Raw genomic sequence first — 10809 nt, 5'->3', positions numbered from 1 at the left:
CACTCTGCCGCACTTGAGCAGCTAATGTTGTCCGTTGTGCCTGAGAATTTTGGATGCACCATTTTCTATGGTGTAGTGGATCCTCACCTAGTTATTCTGTCAAAAGCAATGACAACAATGGGACATGTTTTCAATGCAATGCTATCCAAGAGGAAAGAGGTTGCAGACTACTGTTTCTTGAATGATCATAATATTCCGCAATCGTATGACATCCTTTTTCTTTTAAAAAATATTCCGCTTTCTATTTTAAATAATATTCCACTTTTTGTTTTACACAAATATATTTTACTGACTCTTATCTTTCTCTTTTTCACCTTTTTGAAGTGAGAATCTTGTCACTTGGGGTCTTCACAGTTATCTGAATGGAGAGGATATGGAATCCATGGTTCCAAACACAATGATAATGCTTGGAATTATCGACTGGTGGCCCCTCTTACTTAATGATACTTGTTTAAGAGGAAGTCCAAGTCGATTTTTCTTTGGGATTGGTGCAATGGTTAGTTATTCTATCTAAAGTATGCCGGCTCTTATTGTCTTTTACTTTATTTTTCATTTTGTATAACGTTTCAACTCTTTTCTCCACTTTCTTTTAGAATCCATTGGACCGAATTTGTATGCCGTCGAAACTTGAGAAGACTTCCAGAAGTGATTTGTATGAGGAAGCCATGTTGTCATTTACTGAGTTTCTAAAGAACAATAAGAGAGATTGTGATCTTAATTCTGATATGGTATGTTTCTGTACTTGTGTTATTCTGCTATTATTGTACAGTTATTCTACTATTATTTTGTAAGAGTATTACTTTCAGAGTTTCAGACTGCTGTTATTGTACTGTTCTAATTAATTTTTTTGGCCAAATATTTTCCAGATTTTCATCCCAATCCTTTTGCATGAGCACTTTAGCTGTTTGTGCATCAACTTGAATGCCAAGAGGGTTGAATATCTTGATAATGTATTTCAAGAGGAGTTGTTTGCTGATCTTCAACAAGACTGTGTATGTTTGCTGTATTGTCAAACTATTGTAAGTCATTTATTGTGTTTAATTTTCTGTTGGTATTTGCGTAGTTTAAGTATTGTTACTAATTATGTTCTCTTTTCCGTGCTTATTTGAAGCTGAGTATAATGTCTGATTTTCTGGTAAAAAATGGAGTTGCCCGAGGCGGGGAGATTAAAGATTATAAAATTGTCAATGTCCCTTTTACTTGGCAAACCGCTGGGATTGAAAATTTGGACTGCGGTGTATATTCGATGTTGCACATGCTTTTTTACCGTGGAAGTGTTTTTGATTGTGGTTTGGGTAATCCCGATTCAAGAGCCCTTTACCGCGCTGAGATCACTGCCTTGCTCGTGCTGTCTAATATGAACGAGTTTAGGGCTGATGTGTTGAAAACTTTGGAGAAGGTGAACATCATGAAAAAGGAAACCCTGAGTATCCTTGAAGAGAAACGCCGTATTGAGCTTGCAGAAGCGAGTGTTTCTCAAAGGGGTAAGAAACGTAATGGTGCTGCCAGGGTGAAAAATGTTGGTAAAAAGGTTAAGACTGTAACACCCCGTAATTTCGGACCGTTATTATATTGCGGAAGTAATTTATTAATAAAGTTGAATTTAATATTAATGTATTTGAAGTAATAATAATTCAATGAAATATAATTCTATTATATTTTGAAGTAAAGTATTTATTTTGATAGTTTCGAAATGTTTAAAAATAGTTTAAACCATGTAAAAACCTTTTATTTCGAAATAAGGGCATATCGGGGAAAATGGCGATTCTTGTGAAAATTGGGCAAACGATTTTGGAAATGGGTCATATGAGTACTCAATCTTTGTGACACCCTTAAAATTAGCGATAAATTAAGGCGTAAATTCTACGGAAAAACTGACAGGATATGTTTGTAATTGGTTCAACTAGACAAAACCTGTAATTTCAAAAACTTTCCTAAACCAACCACAAACATTTCCAACATTCCCAAGAGGAGGGAGCCAAAACCTGCAATGCTAACGAACTAATTTACATGCCATAGCTAACGATAAGAAAATATAATGATACAACCCAAAGAAAAAGAGGGAGACATATGTCCCTTCAAAATATATACAAAACCAAAAGTCTAAAGGTTTACTATAAAAATAGCCAAAACTAGGTCCAAGGTTCTCTTGCTCACTAGCTCGTCCGTGAACCCCAACTAAGCATCAAGTACCTGTCAATCGCATTTTATACAAACACGAAAGCCACAATTCAGTGGGGAGTAACTTCGAGTCCTCCCAGCCACGAAACGTCATATTTAATGTAACATGTAGAGTAACATGTAAACAACATGATAATTAATCTAATTTCCAAGTATTCTAACATATGAATACTAAATCGACCAATTTAAACTATCATGTGAAAGGCTTTATAAATCTCTATTCAGCAGACAATCCAACAATATCCTCAATAAGTATTCAATACCAATTTCCAATTCTAACAATATTAACCATATTAAAGGCTTCGGGGAATCTAGGGCCGTTTCTACAATATAAGAAGCTACTTAAATCAACTAACTACACATGTGAAATAAAAATATAATAAATGGCCTAAAACAAGAAAAAGGCCGATTATCTAATTCATTCAAAATTTCATCCAACCGAATTTTTACCCGCAACCCCTGACCTGCGACAGTGCGGGTTAAATTGCGGTGACCAATCACTCAATTAATCGACATCGAATCGAGTCAAAGGGACTAAGGCTCGTTTTTAAGCACAATCATCAAAACATTACACTTATCACTATAAAATTCATTTTGAGCCTATTAATTACAATTTCAATTTATAAACTATCCTAACATGTGATAACTATCAATATAAACATAATTTTTACCAACCTTATTATCTTTACTACTAACATTATTCATTACAAAGGTTTAACCATATGTTACTTATTCTAATTATATCCTTAATGAACCTAAAATGACGAACAATGCATGGAAAACCGCGAAACAAGCAACGGGCCGACCGGCCGGCCGTGGGCTGCCGGAACTCTTTGCCGCCACCCCTACACCTCCATTTCTCCATTTTGTTCAAGTATAAGACCGTCGAAACATAATTAATCGTCCCCAATACTAACATGTTAACTTAAACTAACAAAAATACATGAATTAGCCATGCATGCAACCATTTTATCATATGGAATTAACTACTTAAATAAAAATCACAAAACATACAAAAACAACAAAGATTGTGACGATTATTCGTTGAGTAACTCGAAATATGTTACCTTAAGCTAGAAAATGAGCAATTAGCACCTTAAAACCCAAACCCTAACAAGCAACTAGCCGCTATCTTCGACAATATACGAGTCCCCAAACTCGTCCTCCAATTCTTCACCTAAATAAACAATAAAAACACAATAATAAGTACATAAACCGAAATTTGCCCAAAATTCGTCTTAAAACAACTTCAAGAAAACTGAAATTAAATTATACCAGGTTATAGATCTCGACGAGGGGATTCCGGAAATATAAATTTCGTGAAAATCCGATAAGAAATGAAGAAATTATGATGAAATTAAGCTTTGATTTTGTATAAAATGGTGTTTGTTGATTTTGGGAAATGTTAGAGAATGAAGAAGGAAAGGAAAATCAGAAAAAAAAAAGAAAGGGGAAGGGGGTGCCGCGGGTTAGGGGAGAAAGAGAGGAAAGGTGCGGGTTTAGTCGGGATTTTACGAGTCGGTTTTGGCTCGTTTCAATAATAATTAAAACCGTTGGTCAAATGCAAATTCCGACAAGACCAAAATTCTTAAACATGAGATTACAAGAAAATTTAATACTCATACGACCCATTTCCAAATTCGTTTGCCCAATTTTCAATAGAATTGTCATTTTCCCCCCGATATGCCCTTATTTCAAAATAAAAAGTTTTTACACGGTTTAAACTATTTTTAAACATCTCGAAACTATCAAAATAAATACTTTACCTCAAAATATAATAAAATTATATTTCTTTGAATTATTTTTACTTTAAATACATTAATATCAAACTTTATTTGATTACTAAATTATTTTCGAAATATATTAACGGTCCAAAAATTACGGGCGTTACAATCACCCCTCCTTTTAAAAGTTTCGCCCTCGAAACTTAGAAGGAGAAATTATAGTTATAAGAAAATATAGGTATCTTTTCAATGAAACGGTGATACTCTCGTTGATCAGACAAGAACATCCACATTCATATCAAGACATAAAAAATATTTCTACACCAATAAATGAGAAAACCCATTATTGGGACGTCTCCAACAACGAGATTTAACATTCACTAATGTTAAAACCATTGAAAATCATAAAAGCATTTTCAAACTTTTAGTTTAAAGTTCTATAATAAGAATAATATCTTTACTAATTATGATTAAACACGGCTTAGTAACTCGGAAAAAGAGCAAGAAAAGGAATACCTTACGAGAATAACTCAGGATATTTAGCTAACATAGAAGCTTCAGTCTCCCAAGTCTCTTCTTCGACATTTCCACAACGCCGAAGAATACGGACTAGAGGTACAACTTTGCTCCTAAGTTGCTTGTTGGCTTTTTCAAGAATCCAAATTGGCCTTTCTTCAACCACCAAGTTAGGTTCCAATTCAAGAATCTCTTCTTGGATGATATGGCTAGGGTCACTAATGTACTTCCTCAACTGAGAAACATGGAAGACGTTATGAACCTTGCTCAGATTTGGGGGCAATTCTAAACGATAAGCAGCAGGACCAATCTTTTCAATCACCCGAAAAGGTCCAATATATTTAGGGCTCAGCTTCCCTTTAACGCCAAACCGTTTCACCCCTTTCATAGGTGACACTTTAAGGAATACTCGATCATCAACCTCAAAGGAAAGTGGTCGACGACGGACATCAGTATATGATTTTTGACGGTCCTGAGCGGCCTTCATCCGCTCCCGAATGATTTTAACTTGCTCAATGGACTCGGTCACCAAATCAGGTCCTAACATTGGAACATTTTGGGTTTGATCCCAACAGACAGGAGTACGGCATTTTCTACCATACAGAGCTTCATATGGTGCCATTTTAATGGAGGCTTGATAGCTGTTGTTGTAAGAAAACTCAACCAGAGGTAAACATTTCTCCCAAGAAGTTTGGAAATCTAAAGCACAAGCACGAAGAAGATCCTCTAAAGTTTGAATTGTTCTCTCAGTTTGACCATCAGTGGCGGCGTGAAAAGCAGTGCTCATCAATAGTTTACTACCCAAGGCCTCCTGTAATGCAGTCCAGAAACGAGAACAAAATCGAGGATCCCGATCTGAAACTATATCTTTAGGAACCCCATGATAGCGCACTATCTCATCCACATAGGTACAAGCTAGAACTTCTAATCTCCAGGTCTCTTTGATGGGAATAAACCGAGCACACTTAGTCAATCGGTCCACAACCACCCAAACAGCATTCTTCCCAGTGGAAGTCCTGGGTAAAGCCATCACAAAATCCATGGATATAGACTCCCATTTCCAAAGAGGAACATCCAAGGGTTGAAGCAAACCCCCGGGCTTTTGATGTTCTATTTTTACTTTCTGACAGGTGAGGCATTTACTGACATACTCCATAACTTCAATCTTCATCCTAGGCCACCAGAATTGCAATCTCAAATCTTTGTACATTTTGGTACCTCCCGGATGAATGGAGTAAGGAGAGAGGTGTGCTTCATCAAGAATTCTTTTTTCTCAAATCGGCTGCACTCGGAACATAGATTCTACCATGATAACGAAGATACCCATCATCATCAATCTTACAATCCTTAGCTTGCCCAAGTTGAATTTTAGCTCGAATGGATTTGAAAGTAGGATCATTGGAAAGGCAAGCACGGATCTCACGGTAGAAGTCAGGTTCGGCTGACATGGCATCAAGATGATGAGAGCCCCTTTTTACAAGGCTTACTCCTAATTTTTGAAGTTCTAAAGCAAGTTCAGGAGGTAATTCCTGAAAAGAATTCAAAGAATGATAGGATTTTCTGCTAAGAGCATCAGCCACCACATTAGCTTTTCCTTCATGATAAATTAGATCGGCATCATAGTCATTCACCAATTCTAACCATCTTCTTTGTCTCATGTTCAGCTCTTTTTGGGTAAAGAGATATTTCAGGCTCTTGTGGTCGGTGTAGATGTTGCAATGGACTCCAATGAGGTAGTGTCTCCAAATCTTCAAAGCATGCACCACCGCAGCTAATTCAAGATCATGAGTCGGGTAGTTAACTTCATGAACTCTAAGCTGTCGAGAGGCATAAGCAATGACTTTACCTTTTTGCATCAAGACACAACCTATACCATGCTTAGAAGCATCGCAATAAACATCAAAGTCCACTCCTTCTTCAGGTAAGGTCAACACCGGAGCGGTAGTCAACCTCTTTTTCAATTCCTGGAAGGCATTTTCACACTCCTCAGACCACACAAATTTAGACTCTTTCTTCAAAGAATCGAGTCATCGGCCTAGCAATCTTTGAAAAATCCTTCACAAATCGCCGATAGTAACCCGCCAAGCCAAGGAAACTACGGATTTCAGAAACATTGGTCGGACTTTTCCAATCAACAACGGCTTCAATTTTGGCAGGATCTACCATAACACCCTCTTTTGAAATGACGTGCCCAAGGAAGGTCACTTTAGGTAACCAGAATTCACATTTAGAGAATTTAGCATACCATTTTTCACGGCGCAGAATCTCTAAAATAACACGAAGGTGTTTGACATGTTCTTCTTCAGATTTAGAATAGATCAAGATGTCATCAATGAACACTACAACACACTTGTCGAGGTGTTCTCTGAAAGTACGGTTCATCTGATCCATGAATATCTTTGGAGCATTGGTCAAACCGAATGGCATCACCGTAAACTCGAAATGACCATATCTCGTACTGAAGGCGGTTTTAGGAATATCAGCTTCTCGGACTGGAATTTGATGATAGCCCGAACGAAGATCAATTTTAGAAAAAGTAGAAGCACCTCGGAGTTGGTCGAAAAGATCATCAATTCTAGGAAGAGGATATTTATTCTTGATAGTAACTCGGTTAAGTTCACGATAATCTATGCATAATCACATAGATCCATCCTTCTTTCTTACAAAGAGAACAGGAGCACCCCAAGGCGAAGAGCTAGGTTGAATAAAACCTTTGGCAATCAAATCATCCAGCTGAGTCTTCAGCTCTTTCATTTCAGACGGTGCCAACCTATAAGGAGCTTTAGCAATAGGGCCGGTACCAGGAATAAGATCAATAGCAAATTCAACTTCCCTTTCAGGAGGAATTCCCGGTAGCTCATCAGGAAAAACTTCGGGAAATTCACATACTACAGGAATGTTCTCTTTAAGAGGCAGAGAGGAAGAATCAGAAGTAGTCACCATACACAAGAAGGCTTGATGACCCTTTTTCATCGCATTGATAAACTTCATAGCAGAAATTAATTTAGTACCGGTTTGTCTTTTAACCATTTGATAAGACACACGGTGACCTGAAGGGCTTGTAAGAATTATTTTCTGGTCTCGACATTCAAATCGAGCATGATAAGTATGTAACCAATCCATGCCCAAAATGACATCAAATTCTTCAAGTGGAAATTGGAAAAGATTTGCTGGAAATATAGATCCCGCAATAGAAATAGGGACTTCCGGATAGATTTTAGAACAGGAAAAGACATCACCAGAGGGTAAGGATATAGATGTGCTTTCTTCATGTGATGATTCAAGTGATAATTTATTGGAGAGTTTTATTGAAATAAAAGATAAAGAGGCACCCGTATCAAATAGTACCAAACAAGGAACATCAAAAATAGAAAATGTACCGGTAATGATATCAGGATGTGCCTCAGCTTCTGCTCGGCTCATGACAAAAATACGGCCTTTCGGCCTCATTGGCTTCACTGGCCTCACTGGGGCGGTAGGAGTAGTAGGAGCCGTCACCTTCCTCTCCGGGCAAACATTGGCCTTGTGGCCCGGTTTGTTGCATGAAAAGCATATGATAGGATTAACAAAGCACTTACCAGGGTGTGCTGGTTTCTTGCAGTTATAGCACACTCGGTCTTTAGTACCTTTATTGTCATTAAAAGCTGAAGATTGACCACCCCGGTTAACTTGAACATTAGAAACAAATCTCCTCTTGTTTGGGTCAGAGGGAGAAGAGATGAACCTAGGTGAAGGAGTAAAGGGCCTAGAAGAGGGATATAAAGGCCTCTTGCCAAGATTAGAACTGGTTGCACGAGCTTCATTTTCAATGTCTTTTAGGGAATTTTCAGCCCACAAAGCATCATTGTAAATTATAACAAAGCTAGTGGAGTCTCGGCGGACCATACTTTTGATCTTAGGAGAGAGCTTTTCAAGATAAAAGAAAGCTTTTTCATTGTCATCCTTCACCAATCTAGTTGCATAATGAGCCAACTCGTTGAATTTATCGGTGAAGGCCTGAACAGGAAGGCTTCCTTGCTTCAACTCCATGAACCCCTTCAACTTCTGTTTGTTTAAGTTCTTGTGGATAGAATCGGGCCTCTACTAACTCCTTGAAACGTACCCAGTCAAATCCGGTTCAGTGAAACGGTAGGCCCGATCATGGACCACCATCGATCCGCTTCTCGAACTAGGAAGTGAGAGGCTAGCTTCACTTTATGTTCCTCCTTGACATCATACAATGTAAAGCTTTTCTCCAACTCCCGAAACCACCCTGTAAGAGCAGCTGGATCAATCTCTCCACCATAAGTGGGAGTGTTGATTCGGGTTAACTGATTAGCCACCCAAGTATAGGTGCCTGGAGTACCCTCAGCAGGCGGAGGAGGAGGAGGAGCTTATTGATTCTGCTGATTTTGTTGGTTTTGGAGAATTTGAGTAAGAACTAATAAAATAGCATCATCAATGTCTCTTCTTGGCGGAGCCATCTTAAAAAAAAGAAAATTAATTAGTACCTAACAATTAGCAATCACAAACAGACTACCACATAAAATCCTAATTCTACCCATCCTACCCTTCTCTCAAGTTTATTATTTAAAGGTCAAGTAATTTTTAAGTGGGGTGCACAAACGTGCGTCGGGAGCAACAAGCTCTGATACCAACTGTGACACCCTTAAAATTAGCGATAAATTAAGGCGTAAATTCTACGGAAAAACTGACAGGATATGTTTGTAATTGGTTCAACTAGACAAAACCTGTAATTTCAAAAACTTTCCTAAACCAACCACAAACATTTCCAACATTCCCAAGAGGAGGGAGCCAAAACCTGCAATGCTAACGAACTAATTTACATGCCATAGCTAACGATAAGAAAATATAATGATACAACCCAAAGAAAAAGAGGGAGACATATGTCCCTTCAAAATATATACAAAACCAAAAGTCTAAAGGTTTACTATAAAAATAGCCAAAACTAGGTCCAAGGTTCTCTTGCTCACTAGCTCGTCCGTGAACCCCAACTAAGCATCAAGTACCTGTCAATCGCATTTTATACAAACACGAAAGCCACAATTCAGTGGGGAGTAACTTCGAGTCCTCCCAGCCACGAAACGTCATATTTAATGTAACATGTAGAGTAACATGTAAACAACATGATAATTAATCTAATTTCCAAGTATTCTAACATATGAATACTAAAACGACCAATTTAAACTATCATGTGAAAGGCTATATAAATCTCTATTCAGCAGACAATCCAACAATATCCTCAATAAGTATTCAATACCAATTTCCAATTCTAACAATATTAACCATATTAAAGGCTTCAGGGAATCTAGGGCCGTTTCTACAATATAAGAAGCTACTTAAATCAACTAACTACACATGTGAAATAAAAATATAATAAATGGCCTAAAACAAGAAAAAGGCCGATTATCTAATTCATTCAAAATTTCATCCAACCGAATTTTTACCCGCAACCTGACCCTGCGGACAGTACGGGTTAAATTGCGGCTGACCAATCACTCAATTAGCTGACATCGAATCAGTCAAAGGGACTAAGGCTCAGTTTTCGGCACAATCATCAAAACATTACACTTATCACTATAAAATTCATTTTGAGCCTATTAATTACAATTTCAATTTATAAACTATCCTAACATGTGATAACTATCAATATAAACATAATTTTTACCAACCTTATTATCTTTACTACTAACATTATTCATTACAAAGGTTTAACCATATGTTACTTATTCTAATTATATCCTTAATGAACCTAAAATGACGACCAATGCATGAAAAACCGCGAAACAAGCAACGGGCTGACCGGGCCACCGTGGGCCAGCCGTGTGGCCCTGCCGTGTACTGCCGCCGCCACCCCTACACCTCCATTTCTCCATTTTTGTTCAGTATAAGACCGTCTGAAACATAATTAATCGTCCCCAATACTAACATGTTAACTTAAACTAACAAAAATACATGAATTAGCCATGCATGCAACCATTTTATCATATGGAATTAACTACTTAAATAAAAATCACAAAACATACAAAAACAACAAAGATTGTGACGATTATTCGTTGAGTAACTCGAAATATGTTACCTTAAGCTAGAAAATGAGCAATTAGCACCTTAAAACCCAAACCCTAACAAGCAACTAGCCGCTATCTTCGACAATATACGAGTCCCCAAACTCGTCCTCCAATTCTTCACCTAAATAAACAATAAAAACACAATAATAAGTACATAAACCGAAATTTGCCCAAAATTCGTCTTAAAACAACTTCAAGAAAACTGAAATTAAATTATACCAGGTTATAGATCTCGACGAGGGGATTCCGGAAATATAAATTTCGTGAAAATCCGATAAGAAATGAAGAAATTATGATGAAATTAAGCTTTGATTTTGTAT

The sequence above is a fragment of the Silene latifolia genome, chromosome 1 (assembly GCF_048544455.1).
Source record: "Silene latifolia isolate original U9 population chromosome 1, ASM4854445v1, whole genome shotgun sequence".
NCBI lineage: Eukaryota > Viridiplantae > Streptophyta > Magnoliopsida > Caryophyllales > Caryophyllaceae > Silene > Silene latifolia.
This window is presented reverse-complemented; position numbering follows the sequence as displayed.